Genomic DNA, 17,920 nt, shown 5'->3' on the forward strand with positions numbered 1-17,920 from the left:
ACCTTGCTATATTGTGACACCGAAGAGGAGGCCTACACCGGAGCACCAGAAGGGAGTATGAGTTGTTCTACGAGGAACTAGATCTTTCCGGAGGAGCTAAGGGCGTGGGCTATAGAATAGTCTACGGAGCAGATGGCACAAAGGCGGAGGAGTAAAGACCTACCGTAGACATATCAGAGCCGAGCAGCGTAGTGACTTACTTAAATAAGTTGGTGAGCTCGTCATGTCTACTTTTGATTCGAAGTTGTAATGAAACTTAAGTAAGATCTTAGGGTGTTCTCATCGGACCTGCAAGAATACCAAGTTGTTAAGAACCTTGTTTGTAATAATATGTGGAGTGTTATGACCTGCAATGTTTCTGTTGTACCACTCTGAGGGATGTGATATTTGTGAAGAAGCCCCTTTATGAATGTCATATCAACGACTTGTATACTACAAAATGTAGTGGTATGATGGGTCACCGCACCCCCCCCCCCAATATTTTTTAGACTAGTCTACCGAGCGAGCGTGCTCAAATAGAGAGAACCGATGAATTAAAGGAGGGGTGAGCTCTAACGTACCCTGCCACCTTGGCACGAGGACCTGGTCAGAGAAGGTGGAGGTGCCGGAGCGTGTGGAGGACGAGGAGTTGACTACATCCTACGTTGCCATCTGATCCATAAGACCGTCGATGAAGTTGTAGTCATCTTTGTAGATCCTGAACCCACTGGAGCAGATGAATTCCTTTGTTTTCTCGATCTTGCTGGATGTGGCTGAATCAGCGGTAGCCGTGGAAGCCTCCCGCGCGGCCATCTCCTCTGGCGCCTTTGTGGCAGTGGCATCGCCTCAATCTTCCTCTTCCTCACCATGCGATGTAGTCTGATGTGAGGGCTGCTATCTGTGGTTGTGGCTACGATAGAGGAAGCCTCCCACGGGACCACCTCCTCAGGCACCTCCGTGGAGGCGGAGTCGCCCATCCTCTTCCTCTTCCTCAGCCTAGGCAGTTCTACTCCACAAGCTACTCGTGATTAGCTTTGGAGGACATCCTCTTCCACTCGGCGAATCTACAAGTATCTTAAGGGCTGCACAGGATACCCCTAGAAAAAATCCTTTGCAAAATAGTATTTTTTCACCACACATGCACCCCCTAAAAAGTTCAAAAACTGTTGTGCACCCTCTAGGCACCCTGGTTTGAGATGTTGTTGCTCCGCCATATCCTCTTCCATTGCTTATCCTCGGTCATGGTACACGTTTGTTCAGATATGGATTGGACAGCGAAATTGCGGCTGGCCAGTGGGAAAGACGGATAACCTTCGTCTCTTGATTTTGTTAGAAAAAGTATTATGAAGTTTCTTGTTGTATGGTCCCATGACAGAAAAAAAAGGTGTGCGTTTCACCTCAGCCGTGATCTACTTAATGTGAGAGTTTTTTCCGGGCAATTGATATGTGTGGGATGGTATTTAGCCTGTAATTTGTGTGAAGTGTGACACTACCGCATCTTTCACCTTAATAGTAAATATATTTTTAGATTTTTCCGAATGGAAGAGTATTTCCTGTAGCCTACACCTCTTCTCCCGATAAAACCACACGATAAAACCACAACGATACAGGAGCCACCACATCAGCTTTTGTACGTGCTGCAAGTGGGACATCATGCGGGGCCCATGTATTTTTGCATATACCTGCAATTAAATACAGGACATCTGCGGCAGGTCACGAACACTGATCATGTTTAGGCGGCTTCCGTTTATGCCTGCATAGAGATAGCATCTCCTGGAACACTGATCATGTTTAGGCGGCTTCCGTTTGTGCCCGCATAGAGATAGCATCTCCTGGTCAGCGGTCTTCTCTGCAACTTCTCGCGACCAAGGTCGTCCCCGTGCACCCCCGACCGGACTCCACTCATCCAACCTCGATTCGGCCACCGCCGGTGTCGATCCAACCTTCTTTAACCTCGATTCGGACACCTGCAGTGCAGATCCCGCTGTCCCTGCCTCGAATCGGCCGCCACCGGTACCGATCCGGCCATGGCACCTGTCTCGAATCGGCCATCTCAACATCATGGTGGCTGCGGACGTTGATCATCTCCGGCAGCAGCGCTTTTATCTCCTAGCCAAGCACCCGAGCCTTGAGCCCTCGACCCTCCTTCCTCCTTGGAATTCCAGACCTTTGCGGAATATGCAGCCTAGGACGTGGGTCAAGTGGTTGCCAACTTAATCATGCAAAAATAACTCAGTTTGATGCACCGTGAGTGCATAGGCTCTACAACAACCAAAGTGTAAGCTACTAGTACAGCCAACACGAGATAAATAGGCATAGAGTAACCGAAGTTTGAATTAACAGAGAGAAATATAATAAACATGTTCTCATCCTGGGAATTATATGCGGTTCCAACACCACCAGGCACCGAACTGCTAGTACAAATTATATGTTTTGTTGTTCTCAAGGCGACCATGCTGATGACTGAGCGGCAACCTTCTCATCCGAGAATGATTCAGAGTTTGGTATCCAGCTGCAGCGGCTCCTTTTCGATCCCAAATTGAAATGCTTTATTGGACTCATCTTGCTGTATCACCTTCTCACCAGTTTCATTTTCAGCGTGAGCTGTAAGTGTCGACACAGTCCAATGAACGAAAGAAGTGATTCCAAGTGTGATCAGAATGCTGTTCACCACCTTCTTTCCATCACTACTCTTTGCCAATGTAATTGCTTGCTGAAACATTAGAAAAAGGGAAAAAAAGATAAAACAAGAGACAACTCTATAATAATACAAATATTTACCACTCATCAACTAACAACTACAGAAACACTACAAGTATTACAACAAAAAAACATTATCGATACTGTCCCTACTCTACAAATGAGATAATCAAGTTACCACACAGCAGTTACTCTGGAAATATTGAGCAGGAACAAAGGGGAGCATGACATTCAGATATAGGCATACACACCCAGCGACAACAACTAATATGAGCACATGTCATCCTGAAGGTTTTATGACTGATAAATCTATGCAAAAGGCCATACGTGTGTACGCATAAACTAACAAGTAAACCAAAAACAATCTTGATTTGCACTATGATACACTAGATACCAGTAAATGGTTGCAGAAAAATACAGAACTGTTTGGAAGGTTCAACCAGCAAAAAAAATATAACGGCAAAAGTACAAAGGTAAATTTTATAGCAACTGTCAAAACAAATTTAATCACAATTCCTGGACAAAGTTTGGAAGAATGGAAGCTCTATTTGAGATTTTTCAACAGTGTAACATACAATCAAATTAAGTTTGGAAAAGAAGGTGTATGAAGCATCCTAGTTTGACAGCATACTACACAGTTAGACACTACATAACTTGGAACACTTAAGGTGCCATCAGATCTGTAAAAATAAGGAAAGCAATATTGAAGAACCATCCTTAAAAAGAATAACTGAAGACCGGAAGCACTTGAATGTCCTTGAGATGTTACAAGTCTGAGAACTATAGTACTACCTCTATCCTAAATATAGACATTTGGGAAATCAATTGAACTCCCAAAACGTATTACCACGACAGAGTGAACTAAGTGACCATATTACCACAAGATTATGTTAAGTCTTAGCTGAATATAGAAGTCACAGCAGTATCCTAAGTGTCTTTGTAGCTCTGTGCAGTATCCTAAGACTCTGATCTGTCTAAACCCTACCCACTACGTCCTCAAATAAGTGTACAATCTAGGCTTTGGACTAAGTCAAACTTTTAAAGACCAATTTCAAAAATAAATGTAGCAACATATATGACATCAAATCAAAATATTATGAAACTACATTTTAAAATGAAACTAGTGATACTAATTTAGTGTCATAAATGTTGCTATGCTTCCCTGTAAAGTTGGTAAAAAATTATTAAATTGAGTTAGGACAAAGGCTAGAAATAAACTTAGTTGTGGACGAAGGGAGTATGCAATTTTGCCATGATGATCCAGTGTCTTTGGAGCTTTGCGCTAGCTTTTTTACTAATTGTCTCTTTAAATTTCAGCACGGCCACATCATCTAATAAGTGTGTGAGAAAAGAAAATGGATGAACTGAGTAGATTAACTGTCCATCAATAAGTCTTAGCTGAAACCAGACAAGGTAGCATTTAACATGTAAATATAACTGCTATATACTGATATTTATATCAAGGGCACTGGGCATTAGCTTCGCCCTGGGCCCCAAAAATCTCAAGGACCAGCCCCGGATATAACTAACAGATCAAGGAAGCAAACAAAAAAATATTGATATTGTTTTCAATCTACAGATGTGTTAATCAAGAAAAACACGCTGATAATGGAACTAAATCATTGATGAAACCGAAAGAAACAAGATCATATATCATTGGGACATATTTCAAGCCTATTGTAACTACCGAATCACGTCGTTGGTATGGACATAACTGTATTTATAGATTAATTACCACGGAGCAGGACAAGCAGAACAAAACTCACAGTTACCCTACAAGTGTATCGTACTCAGTACTCACTACTCAGTGGAAATATTCAAAAGAGCCATGTCAACAGGAACAATGAGGAACATGAGAATAATACGGCCATCTAATTGGCCATAGCAGAGTAAGCTTAAACTAACTAGAACTAAACTGAAAGCAAATCTTGACGCTATCATATACTAGATGCAAGTAATTGGTTGCAGAGGAATACCAAACTATTTGGAAGGTTCAAGCAGCATAATTTTAAACAGCAGAAGTACAAGTTATCTTTGACCGTGAGAGTCAAAACGCGTTTCTTTTATCAATGGAAAAATCAACATTCCTGGACAAAGTCCGGCACAAGGGAAGCACTATTTGAGATTTTGACATTAGACATACAATCAAACTATGTCTGGCAAACCAAGCCCATGAAGGATCACAGTTTCACACCAAGCTACACAGTTGCACACTACAGCACTTAGAACAGTTAAGGCACCATTTTAAGTACTAGATGTACAAAAATAATGAGAGCAATATTGAAGATCACTCCTTTAAAAGAATATCTGAAGACCAGGAACACCAAAATTTCCTTTAGAAATTTCTAATCTGACAACTACAATAGTATCCGTATGTGACAGGACAAGCAGTTTACAGATTGAACTAGCTGACCACATTCCCGTGTTACATTCAGTAGTTACCTGAACAAGGAAGTAGAAACATTACCCTAAGTATATTCCATTTTTGGGAAACTACTTTGCTGGCTTGAAACAAAGCAGCAAATAGCTTCACCGAAATAGCACCCAGGAGTAGAAAATCAAAAATACTCCACAAGACATTCTCTACTGCTCACAGAGCCCGTGAACCAATCAAACAAGATCATGAAACCTATCGGAATGCTAAAGCCAACCGCTAGTAACATACAGAAAATTACCACAATCAAGTGACTGTTTGCTAGTTGTGTTACACCATAATGAAATTAAAGGTAACATTTGAGCATGCAGCATGCGCACAAACAGACACACGGAAGTACAAAACAAGTAGTGTAGAAGCCTCGCCTAATGGTGCACTAAATCCAAGTCTACCAGCGAAAAATTGCCCTAGATTAACAATGGAAGAAGTGAACATCAGATCAGAGACGGATCTACAGGGTGTGCCTGGTTTGCTGCCAAGGGTACAGTCAAACTCCCAAATAAGGGTATTGTTACTAGGGTTTTTACACAATCAAACAGCAATCCATCTTCGACATACCAACTATGCAACCCGATGGAACTTTCCACGCATCCTGGAAGGTCACCACGAGCAGACGGTTCATGGAGGACGAAACTCGAGCCTAAACATCAAAAACGCAAGCCCTACACAGGCTGAAGTAACCGAAGTTTCAAAGACGGATTCGCGTCGCCGGAATAATCATCTTGCAGCCATAAGTCGCGCTAGAGGGGGGAGGGAGGAGGAGGCGCGGGGGGTATACGTTGATGATGTCGACGTTGTCGGCGTCGTCCTTCCTGCCGGTGGATGAGGTGCCGAGCCTCCGCTGCACGATCCTCGTCGCCGCGCTGACGGGTGTCCTGGCCGCCGCCCTGGCCGCCGCCATCGCCGCCGCCATCACCATCGCCGCGCGAGAAAACCCTAGAACACGGTGGCTCTCTCGCTCTCTGGATCCCCTTCCCTTCCCTTCTGTCCCTACAGATGAGACGAAGTTTTCTTTTCTTCTTTTTTGCTTTGGGATTTCTAGTTTCGTGCCACTGGTTCGTTAGTTGTACTCAGTTTTCTACGGTCCTTAGTTTTTCCTCGCTTTTCCCTCCTCTAGTTTGAAACACGCACAAGTCGCTGGAACGGCCGGTAGCCGTCGGGTCGAAGGCCTTGACCGTTAGTCTGACCGGGTGGGGCTGCACGAGGGCAGCTCCTCCCCGACCGTCTCGTCGCCGACGGGTAGGGTCGAGAGACACGTCGGAGCAGCCCATCCATCTATCGCCGACGTGTGGGCCATTTTATTTCATGATTTTATACGCGGTGCTGCCAATGACAAATGGGGCCGCTCTATAGGGCTGCCGCAGCCAATGACCAGTGGGGTCGTATATTTTTCGAGAAAAGACATATATTGCCGCTCCGTGGCCGCGCGCGACCAATGACCGGTGGGGTCGTCTATTTATTTAGGGAAACTCATATATTGCCGCTCCGTGGGGCCTCCGCAACCAATGACCCGGTGGGGTCGTCTATTTTTCGAGAAAAGACATATATTGCCGCTCCGTGGGCCGCGCGACCAATGACCAGGTGGAGTCGTCTATTTATTTAGAGAAACTCATATATTGCCGCTCCGTGGGGCCTCCGCAGCCAATGACCCGGTGGGGTAGTCTATTTTTCGAGAAAAGACATATATTGCCGCTCCGTAGGGCCGCGCAGCCAATGACCGATGGGGTCGTCTATTTATTTAGAGAAACTCATATATTGCCGCTCCGTGGGCCGCTGCGACCAATGACCGAGTGGTGTCGTCTATTTATTTAGAGAGAAAAAATCATATCTTGCCGCTCGATATATGTCTTTAGAGAATATCATAGAGAGAAGCAACAAGTTCGCTAATTAATTATTCTTAAGCTAGACCGGAGAACCGCCGGCGGCTCGTTCCCACCGTCGGACGGAGCGGCCATCGCCGGCGGCGCGCCGGCGCCTCGTCGCGCCGCCGGCTCGTCCCCGGCGGCGTCGGACGAGCTCGCGGCGCCGCACGTCAACCACGGCTCCAGCGACTTGTTTCGTCCGCACGCATTGTACCCACCGCAGGAAAGTCCGCCGCAAGCGGATCCGCCGCCCACGACGACCGGGATTTGTTCCGCGCACCAATTGGTAGACCTCCGCTTCGCGCCTCCCCCGCCCCTAATCGATTCGGTTCCCGTAATTTATTGGAGTTTGCAGTGTACGAAATAGTCCTCAATGTCTCGTCGTAGCGGGTACACCGGCGAGGGTGGGGATTCGATCATGTCGTGGCCACGTTCTACTTCTCCTACCTCGTCGGAAGTGCGGGTATATAGCTTCAGCTCTCTGTACTACCGTTGAATTTGAAGTTCCGCCATGGCCTGTTGGGGTGATTTCGGTTGTTCTTTTTCCATTATTGTTACGAGTTAGCCGGGCAAGCCGATGATCCATGGTACATTGCATACCAAGATGAATCAACCCGGTTGTGTAGCCGGAGGATGGATTTGGAGGAGAAGGTGGCCAATTTAGGTGATGAATTGGCCCGTAAAAACCCGATGATATTCGAGCTGAAGCGTATTGTGGATGAAGAAAAGAAGAATTCAGAGCTTATTCGCAAGGAGAAGTTGAGAGTTGAGACAGATCTTGCCGTATTTGATCAAGTGGTAGAAAATCTAGAACATGAACTAAAAGTGATGGGAGAGGAGAAAAGTAGATTCATCCGTGCAGTTTTATTAGGTGTCATCCCTGTCCTAGCAGGTTATGTGGTTACGGTAGACGATTTAGTATAGAATTGTTATTCGAGTAGATGGCTCTAACCACCGTATTTTGTTGTGGCTCTAAGCACTCGTATTTCGGTGTACAATTTCCTACTTGTGCTAAGTAATGTGCACGATAATTTTAGCAAGGGATCCCAAAAGTGAAAGCATGTACCAGCCTCCGGATCAAATACATATCAATATCTTCCCAATCAAGTTGGGATAGAATTCAAATCATACATACGGATGTACATGGACACATCAAGAACGTGAAGAAGCTTTTTTTGAGACGGAGGTAGTAGTTCGAACAATTTTATCCCATTTGGAAATTGAAAAATACAAATTTATAATAATTTATCCCAATTTGCGGCGTCGAACACGGTCGCGCAGCCGATGGGCAAGAAAGGCCGGGACGACGGGCGGCTGAGGGTGGTCATCTGCGCCATCAAACGTTGAAGCGATGTTATCGGCGATGGCTTCAATGTTCGTGGCATCGATGACCGAGTGTCGGAACCGCCGCTGTCTTGGTGTTCTTCATCGCCGACGGATCTGCGGAGGGCTGGATCGGCGACTTTGCAGCGCGGTTGTAGATGATGGCTTCAATCGTCTTGGCATCGATTCGCACTCTCGGCACCGGAAGTGAGACATCAACGAGGCTCCGACATTGAAGGCCGGGTCTGCGCCGTCGAAGCGATGTTGTAGGCGATGGCTTCAATGTTCGTGGCATCGATGACCACCGATCGGCACGGCCGCCGTCTTGGTGTTCTTCATCATTCAACAGATCTGAGAATAGAATCGAAAGTGAGACGAGAGAGAGACATTTCAACTATTTTCGACGGTTAGATCCTCACCGGCACTCTTAGATCCACGGCGCACGCACGGTTAGATGCACGCCGCCGCACGCACGGTTAGATCCGCGCCGCCGCACGCCGACGCACGCACGGTTAGATCCGCGCCGCCGCACGCACGGTTAGATCCGCGCCGCCGCACGCCGCCGCACGCACGGTTAGATCCGCGCCGCCGCACGCCGCCGCACGCATGGTTAGATCCGCGCCGCCGCGACCGCCGTAGTAAGAGAGGAAATACGAGAGAGGAGGATGCGACCGGAATATGCGACCGCCGGGGTTGGTAGGTATGTGCTCGCTCTTGTCTCCGTATGCGTCCATCGTGGTAGAGAGAGAGATACAGGCCGTCCGATCATAAATGATCGAACGGTGCAAGCATTCGTTGAGCTTTCAACTAACCAAGATCCGTGTGACATACATCTCGACCAATCGGAGATCAGCCGGTGAGTACAAGTTAGGAAAACCGAGTAGAACTAAGAGGGGGAAAAGTGAGGAAATGTTTATCGGAAGGGCAAAACCGAGTATGACCGAGTAAAACAAGTGGGCCCGGAGGGGGAAAGCCGAGTAACACTAAGTAAAACAGGGGCACCCAAATAATAAACGGACTAAGGGAAATTGAAGCTTTTGGCATAAAAATTGTAAAATTGTGTTATTTGAACAATATATTACATTTTGGCCGACTAGATATTGTTTGCAACTCAAAGATACACAAGTGTGACGAATTTGGACTCATTTGGACAAAGTTTGTAAGCATAGTGGGTATTTGTGAGGTGTATTGAGCAGAAAGCCCTGCATCTTCATATCTAGTAGCTCATGGACTAGGAAGTGGTTTTGAAGCTTTTGGCATAAAAACTTCATATCTCTATATTTCCTTTTCCATTATTATTTCTCTAGGTTGTAGGTAACATAATAAGGCTCCATGGGAAGGTTCCACCATGTTTTGAATTATTTTGAATTGAACCCTAAAACCCTAAAACCCTAAAACCCTAAAACCCTAAAACCCTAAAACCCTAAAACCCTAAAACCCTAAAATGATAAATGTGGCTTAAATGTGGCATACAAATTGTTCATACAAATTCAAATTGTTCAACACAAAGGGATCCCCAATACAAAGGGAACCACAATACAAATTGTTCATACAAATTCAAATTGTTCAACACAAAGGCATCCCCAATACAAATTGTTCAACACAAAGGGATCGCCAATACAAAGGGAACCCCAATACAAATTGTTCATACAAATTCAAATTAGTTGTTCGGAATAAAATCTTTCTCTTGCTCCCGGTGTGACTCGCCGGGCCACCACCTTACTCCGGGTAACCCTAACCAGGGATATTACCGGTGTCTACCTTCCTTTTGCCCTCTTTCTTGTTCTTCTTCTTCTGCAAAGCTTGTGCTTTTTCTTCTGCCATGCACTCTTCGAAGTTAGCTTGTATCATGGCCTTACCACTTTCGTGGCATTCTCGACTATACTGTTCCCTCTCCTCTAGACTCATCGGTTGAAGCCATTCTATATCCATCTTTTCCCTCTGCTCTCCATCCAATGGTTCAAGCAGACTCTACATCCATCTGTTCCCCCCGCTCTCGATCCATCGGTTCAATCTCCTCATGTTGAACTGCTCGCTTCAATCTCCTCCGCATTTGCTGCTTCAATCTCCTCATGTTGAACTCGTCGCTTCAATCTCCTCTCGCATTTGCCGCTTCAATCACATCATGTTGAACCGCTGCTTCAATCTCAAGTTGAATTGCCGCTTCATTCTCCTCTCGCATTTTCGCTCCCGCTCTGATCTTCCATTCCAAAAGCTCGGGTCAACTCCATTTTTACAAAGCCTAGCAATGTGTCCGGGGATTCCACAACGTTTGCACTTACGTTTTCGAATCGGTGCACCACCCTCTCGCACTAGCTCCGATCCTATTCTTCCTCGGCCTACCTGCCGGTCTAGTCAATACTCGGAGAGTACGAGTTTGAAGCCTCGGATCGACTTTCATCCATTGGTCTTTTCCCAACAAGGTAGGAACATTCATAGCATATGCAGCCCTAAATTTGGCAACAGAGAAGTACTCGACACATACCGATCAACTTCACCATCTTTACCCCCTATAACACTCATGAAAAACAATGCGTGTATGCAAGGTATCCCACGGATCTGCCATCCCCTACAATGGCATGTCCTATCAACCAAACTCACTGGATACCTCCACTGCCTGTTTTCTTTGTCAGTGTAGGTTACCTCGACCTCCATTCCTTTTCTCGACGCACTTCGCATCCTCAATTGTTTTGCCCTGGCATGCAAAGACTTAATCAAAGACGGGAGCATGAGATGGCCAACATAATTTGTGGATGCAATTCTTTGACGCGATCGATCTTTATCATGATCATCCGCCTAATCTTATCAAATATTTGCCACAGAGCATAAGCCCTTTTAATGACTTGACCTTTGAATTGAAACTCTCCGCAAGGTTACTTGTTACATAGTCTACCTTGCAAATTTCATTGAATTGGCTTCTTGACCACACCCTACCATGATGTTCATCCAAGTACTCCTTCACCCTGAGTTTTTGTTTATACAACACATCCAAATGAAACAGATGCTTCCTAGAGCCGCATGTGTATGAAGTCGGCCATAGGTTGTCGGTAAAAACTTTACCCTTGAATTTCTTTGTAAAATTCTGTACCAAGTGTCGCATACATTCCCTATGCTCCACTCCAGGGAATACTCGCTTCTACCGCAGTCTCCAAACCTTTGCAAGCGTCACGTGTGGATAACAAGTCCTGTTGGATGACCTATAAGGTCGCGCAAATTCTGCAGAAACCAAGTCCAACTTTCCCGTGACTCAACCTCCAAAACCCCATAAGCAACAGGGAACATCCAATTATGTCCATCAACTCGCAGATGAGCAGACAACTAGCTGTCCTTTAAACCTGCCATGAAGAGCTGATGCATCCACGGCCAAATAAGGCCACGCAACCGTCCAAAAAGCCTTTCCAAGCAAGCTTTGAAACAAACAAAAGCCCTTCTGAAACATTCCTTGTGCATTACCTTCCCGCTTTTCAATTTGTAGGGAACTCGTATGCTTGTCTATCGCTACAACACTGCTCTGGACTAGCCATCTCCACTTCAGCTTTGAAAGTGTAAAGCAACTCGAAAGCTTTCATTCCATGGACCATTGATCTTGTCAAGAGCCATTTCCTTTGCATAGAACATTCTCATGTAAGGTACCTTCATTTTATACTTCTCAACCACCTTTTTACGAGTGCTTGTTGGACCAAGTGAAGGATCTTCTCTCAGCCAATCTAGGATTACATCCGCCAACCACCTAGTCTTCGCTAGCTTTGTTTTCAGCTCGGCTCTCCCCTAGAGGTGGACACCTATGGATCTCATTATTCTTCTTTATCCGAAACATAATGATAAGGGATGTCGATAATAGATAACAAATTTTACACCGTGATCTAAATACACAACCGGTTGGCGTAGTACCCGAACCAAGCTACTTCGCGCATTGTGGATGCATGCAGCCTAAACCTACACCTTGGGTATGGGCATTTAATTGTGAACCTACCCGGCTCACTTTTAATAACCTCGAAATTATTCTTAGTGAGAATGTGATATGTAGTAATTGCATTACGGCGAGTCCATCATCGTTTGAAACACGGTGCCTTCTACAAGCTGGGGTTTCTCCTGTTCCACTCAATTGTTGGCAAGTCTTCACCTTCGTAATCGGCTAAAACGAGGCTGTCATCATTCTCATTCTTCTCTTCATCATCGGTGTCATCAAATCCGGCACCAAAAGCCATATCTTCCATGTATTGATCCTCCATTGCCCGCTTATCGCATCGATCTACCAATTCGGGAAACATCAACTCATCCTCATCATCTTGAGGAGGCTGATCCTCAATGTCCGCATCGTCCTCCACATCGACCGTACGAACGATCTGGCTACCACTAGCACCGGGGACAGATGGTGCTGCTGTGGACCTACAAGGAGCGCCACGGCGCACACTATTAGCAGAGGCAGCAGCAGTAGAGAGACATGATGCCCGACCACCTGATGATGCCCCAGCACCAGATGATGCCTGGCCGGCAAGAAGCATTCAAAGCAAAAAGAAATCCCAGATCGTCTTCGGAAATTAGTGGAACAAATCTTCCCTCCGAGCTGTTGAAATATTCGAAATGAACTGCATCGAGAGAGCTCCAGGTGTAGTTATCGTAGATGTTAGCTTTGAAATCCGTTAACGAGATGGTGGTTGCAACCACCGCACGGAAGTTAAACCCAGTCTTACAGCGTTTAGAATCACGCGTAAAGCTAGAATCCAGCCTAACCACCAGCCGAAAAGCCAGCGCTGGATCCATCCTATTCGAAAAGCAACGGAGTTAGTTGAGCAACAACGATTGGCGCTCAAAAACTGCCTACTGTTAATTCACATGGGATAGGCAGACGATGCTTACCCAGATGGAATCCATGCGTTAGATCCCTCCGATTCCCAATCTTCTCCACGGCTGGCGGGAATAGTCCGCACACCGGACGGAATTACAAAGAGGACAGGGGTAGATCCCGATCCGGTGGGGGCGGAGCCCGGGGGTGGTGGTGGGGGCGGGGCCGGCTCGGCGGCGGACGACGCCATAAGGTAGGTGGGCGAGGATGGCGTGGCGGCGGAGGGGCGGTGTGTGAGCTCCTCCGGTCTTGGACGGAGGGGAAAGCTTTGGGTCGGCTCTTCCGGTCAATAGTCAACACATTTCGAAAGCAACGGTCAAGTCAAAACCACCGCGGCTCCCTAGCCGTCACCGGTAACGGAAGGCCTCCGAACAGACGGCAACCCTCCCGTCCGAGCCTCTGGAAGGGGTTTCAAACTAGAGGGAGGGGAAAACTGAGGAAAAGTTAAGAGGCTGGGGAAAACTGAGTACAACTAACGAACCAGGGGCACGAAACTAGAAATCCCTTTTGCTTTTGGTTGACAGAAAATGAGAGGCGCAGTTGGGTGAACGGAGAAAAGGATGTCTGTCCTATTTTACGTTTCATCCACTCGCACATCTAATGGTGGCATCGGCCCGGCCCGGCACGGCCCAGGTACGCACAGCCCAGGTGGGCACGATTTTTTCGTGCCGGGCCGGACGAGGCCTCGCATGCCTCACTCCACGAAAAAGCACGGCCCGATTCCGCCATCCGACACGATAGAGGTGACCCACACGTAGTAAAAGAAGTTAGTATGACCCACCAGATTAGGTGTAAGGAAAGGAGGACCTAGGGTTTCTCTCTAGGGTTAGGCGATTCGGCGGCGATCACCGCCTTAGTTCCTTTCTCCGGCTGTTCCCCGGCGCGGGGATCCTCTTTGCCTCCCTGTCGACTCGGGCTGATCAAGGGGTCGGCTTGCCCGACTACCCGGCCTTGGGAGATTAGGGTTGGCGGCGGTTTCCTAGCGCGGCACAGACTGGTGTGGATCGATCGCTATGGCTGAAAGTTCCAAAGCGAGGGGCGGGCAGGGGAAGAAGGATGTCGACGTTCAGGAGCTCCTGAGGAGCCTGAACCTCCATGAGGCGGAACTGAACGAGGTGGTTCTTGGACGGGAGGAAATCAAGGAATTTTACCTTTTGCCCTCATTAACTTGGAACTTTCTACTATTTCCCCATGTTTACTTTGTGATTGATTTTTTGCCACCGTTTACTTTGGTCTTTTATCTTTTGCCCTTTCGAATTATTCTAAGTTATTTTCTTTTGTTTCGAGGACAAGACTAAAAACAAAAGACTAAATTACCCCACGGTATCTACTTCTCTTTTCACAAAGGCAGGCCGACGAGCCAACGAGGACGACGAGCGGCGGTATGAGTGGGAGGAGAGGGGAATCAAGGGGAGACAGGGAGGAAGAACTAAGCGGTGGTGGTCTTGGAGAAGGTGACGGCACAACATGAGTACCCCACAGAGTCCTTGCCGAAAAGAACGAGAGAACTCGCCCATCTTGACTTCGCCGCGCTACCGCGGGCGCAGGTTGCCTCGATGTGCCCTTTTGAGGCCCGCTACTCCGCGCCAACACCTCAACCGGCGCAGCCTCTAGGAGGCTCAAACGACGGGGTACACGATGGGCTCGGCCGGGTTCGCGGCTTCGCGCTCGGGATCGCTGCCAAGGGGAGATCGTGTTTGGAGAAGAGGAGTTGCCTCCCTTATTCGATTCTATCTGTATCAGAGTATCCATGTGGGCAAAAATGTCATTGTACATAAGCTTGGAAGAGGGCGAAAGATAAAAGAGCAAAGTAAACGGTGGCAAAAAACAACTTCATCCACCAATCCTTGAGTTAGCCTCACTTACCCAAAGGGAGGTATCAACAGACTCCTCTCATCCTCTCGAGAATACCCATGTGGAGACGTGCTCGGCTTGAGATTTTCCTCTCTTGACTTCCTCGCCGGCCTCTCTCTCCCTGATCGCCAACGGCCATGGTGGCCGGCGACGAGTGGGAGGGGGTCTGGCTTCTCTTAGTAGTAGGTCTGCTTTCAGCTTTTCTCTCCCCGACGAATAATAAGGCGGTCGGATCCATATCGAATAAATCTCTCTCCTCCATGAATCTTCCTTGGTTGCTCTACAAGTGGAGTACATGAATTGCAGCAACTTCATGATTGTTCATATGATAGATATGAGCATAAAGGTTACCATCATTCACAACTCCTCTTGACACATAATCATTAATATTTGGTAGAAGTATACTTTTTGAGTAGAGCAATAAAATTTTATCTTTTACCATTATTCCTACATTAACTCCTACAATTTCATTCAGCTCAAACATCATTGTCGACAGGAGTACCATGAACTTCGGCTCGTGGGAGATACAGAAGGTGTGCTTTTTTCAGTTGACACACACTTAACATCCTTATCTATAATCTATATCTATACCTAATAATAAAGTACAAATCGTTTCCGTGGTTTCGTCTGTTCCGTCCAAGGCCTCCACCGCAGATTTTTGTTTCATTCGTCCTTTCCATTATATGAGTTCAGGACACTTCCTGATGAGGACATCCCTACCACACTACTACCTCCGTCATTACCAAATGAAGATGAAGCTGCTGTGAAGCTCAAGTCCAATGAAGTTCGGATTGGACCTATTACAAGGGCTCGTGCGAAGCTACTTAAACAACGGGTGAACTTGTTCCTAAAAGATACTTTGATTGATGAGAACTTTATACTGCCTAAGTCCTGTTACTTATGTATAATCAGGTATGAAGAGGAGACAAGCATCGCACGAGTTGGAGAGGAGCAGCTGGACGTGAAGATGGACGTGAAGCTGGACATGGAGCTGGACATGAAGATATCCCATGGACGCGCGAGGGAGGAGCGGGGGGCATGCGCGAGAGGAGAAGCCAAAGTCCAGGCCGGCTCAGCACCCGGTCAGACCGGCCGCCACGCCGGCGCGCCCGGTCCATGGCCCGGTTCAACCGGGCGGCACGCCGGATCCCACCCGGCGCCAACCGGACGTCCGGCTGATGCCAACCGGGCGGGTTACTGTGCGACACGTCCCACGCCCGGTCAGCACCTAGTCCCTAGCCTGGTTTGAACCGGCCAGCCCGGTCCCAGGCCCGGTCGACCGGCCCCCAGACCGGCCGTGTCCGATTCTGTCTCGACCAGATCTATTCTGGGTCGGTTATTTTCGTACTTTTTCGACCTGAGGTCGTCCTGGACGCCTATATAAGTGCCCAGGACGCCCCCAAACTTGCTTTAGACCACGTTTAAGATAAACCCTAGTTCTTAGTTGTTTGCTCTGCAAAACTATTGAACCCCCTACATCATATTGTTTCATTTGGTGTAGATCTGAAAGTCTTGTGTAATCTGTTGTTCCATTGTGAATTAGAAGGTTGCAACTTACCGCTTCGTGGTCGGCGGCTACGTGCGCAAGTGTGTGGAGTTGCGAATATCTTGCAGGGTTGAGAGCTGTTGCATTGGCGACAGGGACCAATCGAGAGATCTCGTTGCGTCATACAAGTTATCATCCACTTCATCAAGTTACCTCCGCTGCAATCACCCCGTGATCATCATCACCACCATTGCTTACTGAGAAGATCAGGCCACCCCTTATCATCTTGGTATCAGATTTCAGTGTTTCCTCGGTAAGCCATCCACAATCTGCCCCATAGTTGAGTTGTGAGTGTTTTCTATCCAGAAAAAGCCAAAAAAAATAGGGTTAGGGTTTGCCATAGCCTTAGATTGGACTAATTTCGAGTTTTAGTTGCTTTTCGTAGTTGTTTTTGCGTATATTTTTCTTTCATCTAGTATTGTTAGGGTTTGAGTTTCCACTATCATCTAGTGTCAGTTTTTGTTACTCCGAGTCCACATAGCGTACAGTGTGCTTGTTTCCAACCATAGACACAACCTTTCGATATAAGTGACTAAGAACTTTCCCAGAAGAGACTAGTTTTACCGCTCGACAGGCTGCTCGTTAGGTTATTGGTTCTTTGCAATTTCTGTTGGCCGTGTTATCAAGGAGTTGTGTCAAATATTAAAAAAAATAGAAAATAGAAAAGAAGCAAAAAAGAGCTACATAGCTGCGTGTTATACAAAAAGAAAAAAATCGAAAAAGAAAAAGTGAAGTGCTAGAAGAATCAAGTGAAGGCCTAAGTTTACTTTACTGCACCCGTAGTTGAGTAATCTTGTGCCTGTCTCGTTGAGCTTTGCTAGCGTCTCTCTAGTGCATTGCAACCTTTCCTACATATAGTTGCATTGCCACATTTATCGCATTGTGTGAGTATCATTGGTTGTCTACGGTCAGCGCTAGAGCTTGTTATTGGTGCAAATAGGTAGCCCACCTACAGCCCCACATATATCCTGCTTTGCCATGTGATTTGTTCTTATACCCTTGATATTCGCTTCGCTACATCCGTGCACTAGTTGTTACTACAAGTGGTAAGCAATACTAATTCACTTTGAGCGGTAAGATTTCCTTTTCTTATCAGTTTTGAGTGAGTTGTGAGAGTACCACCATATATTTTTTATTTAGTGCACTAACCTACTAACCATGTCTGCTAGTGATGCCAAAATTGTTAACCAGGAAAACAAGGATGCTGCTGATCTAATGACATGGAGGGAGTATGAGGCTCTTCGTAATGAGATGCGACGTGAATTCCGCACTCAGGATGATGCGCTTAGGGGAACGGTCCAAGGGATCTCCCAGAAGCTGGACGCCACTAGTGCGACCGTCACTACAATGAAAGATCAAATGACAGATATCCAGCG

The 17,920-nt window shown here is 46.8% G+C and overlaps 1 long non-coding RNA gene across 1 annotated transcript; it reads right to left on the reverse strand.

Moving 5' to 3' along the window:
* Window positions 1-2,295: 2,295 nt before the first annotated feature.
* LOC124681689 lies at window positions 2,296-6,005 on the reverse strand. The gene is made up of 2 exons (XR_006995996.1): window positions 5,892-6,005; window positions 2,296-2,692 (listed from the first exon to the last, which is right to left on the reverse strand). It is a non-coding gene; the product is annotated as an uncharacterized LOC124681689 (long non-coding RNA).
* Window positions 6,006-17,920: the final 11,915 nt, after the last annotated feature.

The sequence above is a fragment of the Lolium rigidum genome, unplaced genomic scaffold (genome assembly GCF_022539505.1).
Source record: "Lolium rigidum isolate FL_2022 unplaced genomic scaffold, APGP_CSIRO_Lrig_0.1 contig_52229_1, whole genome shotgun sequence".
NCBI lineage: Eukaryota > Viridiplantae > Streptophyta > Magnoliopsida > Poales > Poaceae > Lolium > Lolium rigidum.